The 8,005-nt window shown below is 48.6% G+C and overlaps 1 long non-coding RNA gene across 1 annotated transcript; it reads right to left on the bottom strand.

Annotated features, from left to right (window-relative positions):
- Positions 1–1,161: 1,161 nt before the first annotated feature.
- On the bottom strand, positions 1,162–7,424 carry LOC106893668. The gene is made up of 3 exons (XR_001413143.1): positions 7,017–7,424; positions 5,381–5,688; positions 1,162–1,305 (listed from the first exon to the last, which is right to left on the bottom strand). It is a non-coding gene; the product is annotated as an uncharacterized LOC106893668 (long non-coding RNA).
- Between the last annotated feature and the right edge of the window lie 581 nt (positions 7,425–8,005).

Consider the following 8,005-nt stretch of genomic DNA (forward strand, 5'->3'; position numbering starts at 1 on the left):
AACAACCAACCAACCACAACAGGTCGCTTTGATTTTGGTGTGTTTTTTTTTTTTTTTATTTTAATTTTTTTTTTTTTTTTTTTTTTTTCCCCCACACCTGAACATTTAAATTTCCCAGAAAGCTGTTTCTGGCGTGGCAGGAGCTGCCCGTTGAGTCACTTGCTTTTGTTTTCCCCTTGCTCTCAAACACCTCCTGCAGAGCACAAGTTCTCCATCCCTTTTTGCAGGTGAAAACAAGAGACGGCGTCAAGTCTCTGATCCAGCTGTTTTCTCTTTGGGTGAAAAACACATCATTCCTGTGCTCTTACAGAAACAATTATGCCACTGCTTTCCCTGTTTCCCCAGAGAGCAGCTTCCAGAATCCCACCAAGGCAGAAAATATCTCTGGATTTCAGGTATTCCCCTTTCCAAAGGTGGCTTTGTTAAGTCAGGCTGCTGAAACCAGCTGGCTGATGTCAGGAGCTGCTCTCAGCCCTGCTGATTTTCCAGCCACTCCCTGCCTGCCTGCTCCAGCCTGACTTCACTTCCCAGTGAAACAGCATATTTCAGGTATAAAGCAGCCAGTCCCAGCTCTTTGTCTCTGCAAATTTCTCCTCTTCGGCCTATCAATTCCATCTCCTGCGGGCAAGCAACCCGTGCTCTGGGATGTGGCTGACGAGGGCGAGAGGCAAAGCCACTCTTGGAGGCCTAAGGTGTCTCCTGCAAAGATCCACAGCTCTTGGTTTCACACCGAGCTGGGGTTGACACCATTCAATTCACAATTCACTAACAATTACACACTGACACCCAGGGCTTCCTGCCATTCAACCCACTGACAATTTACACGCTAATTCATTGGGCTCTCGAACAAGGGGATGAAAAAAAATAATCAATATATGTGCCAAATATAAAATATTTAGAGCCTTGGATGATAGGATTCTCATTTCTCTGCTGCTGAAGCAGTGATTTATTTCGTGGCTGCGTTGCCAAGTCACCACGGTCGATGAGAGCCCCCTCTTTCTGGGCCCCCAAAACACCAAAGAAGCAATTCCCAATAAACACTCTGCCACGTGCTTTGGCATTAAGACCCTTCGGGGTGTCTCTCTGCTCCAACTGAGCCCAGCCAAGTCCCCAGGAAGAAAGATGGAACCAAAACATAAAAGCTCAAGCCACTCACCCGCGTGCGATGGCAGCAGACAGCAGCAAATCTCTGTTTCTCCCCACTGATACCGGCTCATTCAATAAAAAGCTGTCACCCTCCTCCTCCTCGTGGTGTCTCTTGTCAGTGTGGCATTCTGAGAGCAGCCAAGTTGGGGTCCAACGTGCCTTTAGGAGGAAGGAGAGTTTTAGGGCACCGCCGAAATCCCAAAGCCAAGTCTGTCCGAGTTGTAAGAGTTAAAACCCCCTCCAGGAGAGTCCCAGAGGAGACAGGGATGAGCTGGAAGAGCAGCAAACACACACTGTCTCAACAGGCAGGAGACTTCCTCATCAGCTCCCGGCCCTGGGAAGGCCCATCCAAGGGAAAGAAGGAAAACCAGAGCTGCTTACATGGGGAGGGAAGGCGGGCTGCCTGCAGGGGAAAAAATATTCCGGTGGAGGCAGTTCCTAGGAATTCTAGCCCCGCCAAGGAGCACCATCCATCCCTGCTCCAAAGGCTTTCCCTCCCTGCAGCGTGTCCCAAGGATTCTGTTTCACCTCGTGACTCCCAAATTCAAATTTCGCCCTCCCCCCCCCAGGATTCCTGCCAGAACAACCCCCGAAACCACCCCAGCCCTCCCCACTCCAGCTACAACCTTCAATCCGGTCGGACGACTTTAGCAGCCAGACAAAAAGATTGGGAGAGAGATAAAAGCCCCACGGGGGTGTCCTGTTACTTTGCATTCCAAAGAGTAAATAAAAGGCTGATTCAGTGGGAGGAGAGGAGAAACGTCACCCAGAAGCCCTGTGGTTTTCCAGCTGAACCAGCAAGCCCCCGGAGAGAGCAAAGGTGAGCCCTGGGTACTGCTCCACTGACCATGGGGAAGAGTTGTCTTGGGGTGATGATGTGTTTTAGAGTCGTTTAGATGCAGTGCTGGGGGATATGGGGTAGGGGAGGACTTGGTAGAGTAGGGTAGATGGTTGGACTCCATGATCCCAAGGGTCTTTTCCAACCTGAATGATTCTAATTACTGACTTTGGAGAATGGGACCTGTAAAAAAAGCGCCGTGAGTTGCCCTCAACCAGCCACAGGCTCCAAGGCAGAGCCCAGAAGGCTGCTCAAGGATCACCGTGTCGTTGAGGTGGGACATTATCCTTGGATCTCAAATGCTTCTTCTCTTAAGAGCTCTGGAGTGAGAGTCCTGCTTCCCAGACGTGACTTTGGCAGGGTTTCACAAGTAGCTTTGTCCTCCTGAGATGATGAAAGCTGGCCAGGACAAAGGGCAGGAGTGACCAGCTCCATCCCCTAGAAGGTACGGGCATGAGGAGTGAGCAAAGGATGAGTGTGCAACCAGCTGGCAAGGAAAAAAGTCCACCCTCAGCCCTCCAACACTGCCCAGGCTCTGAGACACCCTCTTAAAATTCAGGGAGATTGGTTTTTTGGGGCTTCTTTTGCTAATGACCTGCCAGTCACGGGACTCCAGAGGGAATCCAAAGCATTAGGAAGCACCCCCTGGGATGTGACCTTGTTCCCCCCGGGGACTAGACTATTCTCTGGGGCTTCTTCTGGAGCTCCTTGGTGGCTCCTGAAAGCAGAGAACCTCTTTTGGGGAGCTCTGAATCAGCAGCTGGCAGGGTTTGCCAGCCAAACTGGAGTGGCCAGGCCTGACGGCCGGGTTTCTGGCACTGGAGTATTTTGAAACCCGGGCACACCCAAAGATTCAGAGTCAATTAAGGTCCTTGTTAACGAACAAGCTGCGAACGCGTCAGCTGAAGGCCGTGACTGAGCTGGGGAGATGCAGGCGACGCGGTGGAATCACCCATTTTTTCTCTGTTTTATTACAAATGGGCACAACTGCCCCACGCTCACCCAGATTTCCCACCTGATTTTCCACAAAAAAATAGAATTTCAGGCTTTGTGATGGTGTTACCTCAGCTGTTTACAACCAAAACAAAAAAGAAGCAGCTTTGACTTTTCACTTATTCCACTTATCTCCCTCGCTTTGTCGGTGCAGAGGTCACAAGGGTGTGGGTATGGGGTTTTTTTTGGTTTTTTGCTGGTTTATGGTCCAGCTCCCACTGTCTTTCAGCCTGATGTTCTCCCAGCCATCCCTCTGGTTGGGGTACGGTGAGACCACACGTGCCGTGGAGGTGAAGAAGGAAAGCTGGCTGTCAACTCTCTGGTGGAGTTCAGTCTGTCAAAGGTGAGAAGCCATACCCACCCTTCCCAAGGTGATGCTAGTCCTCTCCGGGGTGAGGTGGCAGGCTGGGTGAAACACCCTGCTGGCCACCTCAGTCCTTTCTCCACCCCAAAAGTAGGATGGCTCCACGTAATGTTTGTCTGGAAACTCCCCTCCTCTCAAGACAATCCATCGCAGCATTACATTGTCCTTACTTTCTGTCAGCTTTCATCACATCCAACCCAGATCTCCCTCAATGACGGTTGGACAAGATGATCTTTAAGGTCCCTTCCAACCTAGAAGATTCTGTGATTCTGTGATTCAATGTATGAAAAATGTTAAGTTCTAACTTACTTTGCCATGACTGGTGAGATGATGCATCAGCCGTGGATGCTGGGAGGGCTGGAGCCCCTCTGCTGGGAGGACAGGATGAGAGAGTTGGGGGGGTTCAGCCTGGAGAAGAGAAGGCTCCACGGAGACCTTCTAGCCCCTTCCAGTCCCTCAAGGGGCTCCAGGAAAACTGGGGAGGGACTCTTGGTCAGGGAGGGGAGCCACAGGATGGGTTTGACCCTGAAAGAGGGGAGATGAAGATGAGATGTGGGGAAGAACTTCTTTGGTGTGAGGGTGGTGAGACTCTGGAATAGAAGCTGTGGCTGCCCCATCCCTGGAGGGGTTGAAGGGCAGGTTGGAGGGGGCTTGGAGCAACCTGGGCTGGTGGGAGGTGTCCCTGCCCAGGGCAGGGGGTTGGAACTTGATGATCTTGAAGGTCCCTTCCAACCCAAACCATTGTGTGACTCTATGGCTCTTCTACCAACTCTCTGAAGCTCAGACATTTGTTGCTGGCTCACAAGTACTTGTGAGGACACAGCTGAGCCCTCAGATTCCTTCCACCAGATGTCAGGGAGATGCTGGGAAACTTGCAACCCCTCTCAACAACTGAGGGAAGAGAACTTCTCTTGAAGAACCATTGAGCTGGGAACAGTGGTTCCCAGCCAATTAGTTGTTGCTCTCTGGGATGCTTGACTTACATCATAAAAAAAAAGCAGAAAGAACATAAGCAGAGATTAAATCCAGCCCAAATGCACACTCTTGCTCCTTCTTGCTGATATTGTTAAAACCCAGGCATGTGGACACAGTCAATGAAAGATTTCTGGCTACTGGGAGGAGCTTCTGGGTTTGCTGACTCTGGATGGATGACACTTTGACTCACCTCCACAACACAAGTTGAGAAACAAAAATGTAATAAATCCAATCAATCAGCCACAAACCCAACTTTCTAACTGAAAGGAGTCACCCCTCTGACAAAATAAAAATATAAATCCAATCAATCAGCCAGAAACCCAGCTTTCTAACTGAAAGGAGTCACCCCTCTGACTGGTGGCTCTCTAAATACACAGACCAAGCTTTCATGTTGCCCTTCAAAGCCATAAGGTGCTATTTTTTGTGACAAGGAAGCACTTTGGGCTTTCGGAGGAACCCTCAGCTTTGCACATTAACACCTTCCCACCTCTCCAACTCAGGATTTTTGGTAAGCTACCAGCTTCCTACAGAGAAGACACTGTGACAATAAACCTCCTTCTCTGCTTTTCACCAGCTTTAAGAGCCACCACAGGGGCCAACCACGGTCAGAGGGGCACTTCCAGTGCAGGAACACCATTAAAAGCAAACCTTGATACAACAGCTTACCAAGTTATTGCTTATTTAAGCTATTTGGGCCATTCCAGCTACAAAAGAGGATTTATTTCCTTACAGGAGCGAAGCGGCGCAAAGGGAGATCAGTAATTCATGAAGCTGCAGTGACTCAGGAGCTTCCAACTGCCCCAGACCCATCATTTCACTGTGCAACTGGGGGCACAGGGACAATTGGCACCGAGGGAAACACACTTAAGCAGCTGGAAAGGTCTCAGAGTAAATACTCTGAGCAATCAAGCATGTTTTTCTATGTAGAGAAGCGTGTTGGAGGACGTACGCCTCGTAAATACCCAGCAGCCATTGTTTCCCCAAGCACAATCTGAAAAATTTCCCCCCCCCCGTTGCCAAAAATTCATTCAGGGTGACACATCAACGCAGTAGATGTCACTCACCGAGTTCCAAATGACACCAGCATCTTTGCAGGTCCTTGTTAACCCTTCAGGGAGCAGCAGGACAACAGGTAAACCAGCGTGACCTTCATCAGGTTTGCTCTTCGTTCTTCTGGACCGTGACGGCCTTGCTCTGGGTCAGAACATCCACTTCTTGATGTTCCCTCCTGAATTTGGTTGGCACCTTCTGCTCCCTCTTTAAGTGTCGTTGCGAAACCGCCCCATCCTGGAAGCTCTTACGGACCAGGATGTTTCTGCTTCAGGGATCTTGCTTCTGGCAGGTGAGTTATTTTCACTCCAGGTCTTGCAACCTGGAAGACAGAGAAAAGATAACATTAGAATCACAGAATCACAGGATGATATAGGGTTGGAGGACAGTGAGAAAAGATAACATGAGAATCACAGAATCACAGGATGATATGGGGCTGGAAGGGACCTCTGGAGATCATCCAGTCCAACCCCCTGCCAGAGGAGGTCCACCCAGAGCAGGTCCCACAGGAACGTGTCCAGGTGGGGTTTGAATGTCTCCAGAGAAGGAGACTCCACCACCTCCCTGGGCAGCCTCTGCCAGGGCTCTGCCACCCTCACAGCAAAGAAGTTCCTCCTCATGTTTAGGTGGAACTTCTTATGTTCAAGTTTGTGCCCATTTCCTCTTGTCCTGTCCCTGGGCACCACTGAGAAAAGCCTGGCCCCATCCTCCTGACACCCACCTTTTAAGTATTTATAAGCATTGATCAGGTTCCCCCTCAATATTCTTTTCTCCAAAGACCCAAGTTCCTCAACCTTTCCTCAAAGAGAGATGCTCCAGGCCCCTTATCATCTTGGTAGCCCTCTGCTGTCCCCTCTCCAGCAGTTCCCTGTCCTTCTGGAACTGGGGAGCCCAGAACTGGTCCCAGTGCTCCAGCTGGGGCCTCCCCAGGGCAGAGCAGAGGGGCAGGATGACCTCCCTTGACCTCGACCCTTGAAGATAAGGACCTAAGGCTTAACAAATTAACTTCTAGACACCCGGAAACAAATGGGTTCTTAAAATATTTACTTCTGATTTACGCAGGATGCCACATACAAGATTAATCAGCGCTCAAATGGTTAACTCACATGGGTCACTTTACATAAAACGCGTCATCCTTAAATGAAATCATTAAAAGCCCAAATTTGAGCTACTCATCCAGAAGTCTTTATATAGTCCACAGAAAGGAATGGCTCTATCCAGAGAGTGACTCATCCTTGGGGGAACCACCTGAGGGAGGTCAGATGAATCGCCCTCCGGAGGGACCAGTGGCTGCAAACGCATCCTGGGGTGAATAATTCAGGTTTCTCTTCCTAGAAATTAAGAAAGACGAATCCAGCCATAATTTCCCTTTCGCAGACTATACGGTTAATTTACTCCTTCAATTAAATCTCAGATTGGGATAAATTGGTTGCAACTATATTAAACCACATTTCTCTCCGAGCCAGTTTCCACCCAGGACACAGCGGCGCATCCTCCTTTCCTCACAGCTCTCCCTGGGCTGCAAGAAGTTGCACTGCTTTTAAGTTTAAGGGGCAAACGTTTTACATTTCAGCCTGTGCTGAAATTTAAATTTAAAATTACTGTGCTCAGTAATGGGCCAGGAGAACCCCAAGGTCAAGCACCACGTACCAAACTCACGTCAGGCAGGACCGGGCACGGGAGGGGAGTTGATTGTGATGTTCTGGTGTCTTTGGTGCAGCTTTGCCAGGAGAAAAACAAGCAGTGAGGTCTCTGTATTTACCTAAAAACATCAACTGTTGGGAAACAAAGAGATCAACTGCTAAAAATAAGCAGGTTGACGTCCAATTAACTACTGCTTTTGAAAAATCATTCTTATAAAAAAGAAAAGACTTGGAAGTAACCCCAAAGGGGAGTTCATTGGGTTATGAGATCATCCTACCGAGGTATATAAATAGAGATTTTTTCCCCCATGATTTAAATAACACAGAGCAGTTGTTACAATAAAGGTTAGACAGGCTTTAAAGGGCCTGTGGCAGTTTGTGTAACGTGCTCAGATCTTGTAAGCAACAATTACACGACATAAATAAACACAAGTTTCTCCCTCTCGCTGGAAATAAGCATCTATCCCAGTTTTTAATAAATAACCAAGGCTAAATAATAAATATTGGTTGCTAGAATATTAAACCACGTGTCTCTTTGAGCCAGTTTCCACCCAAAGACACAGCTCCTTTCCCCACAGCTCTCCCTCCTCTGCAACAAGTCACAATAAATTAATAAATAACCAAGGGGAACTCCAGTGGGTATCTCACTGTGACAAGAACAGGTTGTACTTCCATTTTTTAATTAAAAAAAAGGTAATGGCAAAGACGCAGCAGCCTGAAAGCAGGTCTGAGGCAGGACAAAGGGATGGAAAATGGGTATAATGTCAATAATACTTTCTCCAGGCCCATACATACTCACCCAGAACGGCCCTCAGTTGCCAGGGTGAGAGGGCACAGGAGCAAACACCTCCTGGAACACGCTCTGATTTAAATACACCCTCTTCTGGGTGTATTTAAAGCACCAAACCAAAAAAAAAAATCACCAAAAAAAATAACTGGAGCCCCTCTCTGCCCTTCAGCCTGCTGTGTGGGAGTTAAGTTTACTGATTAAAAACA

Source organism: Calidris pugnax, unplaced genomic scaffold, assembly GCF_001431845.1.
Source record: "Calidris pugnax isolate Ruff unplaced genomic scaffold, ASM143184v1 scaffold145, whole genome shotgun sequence".
In the NCBI taxonomy this organism is placed as follows: Eukaryota; Metazoa; Chordata; class Aves; order Charadriiformes; family Scolopacidae; genus Calidris; species Calidris pugnax.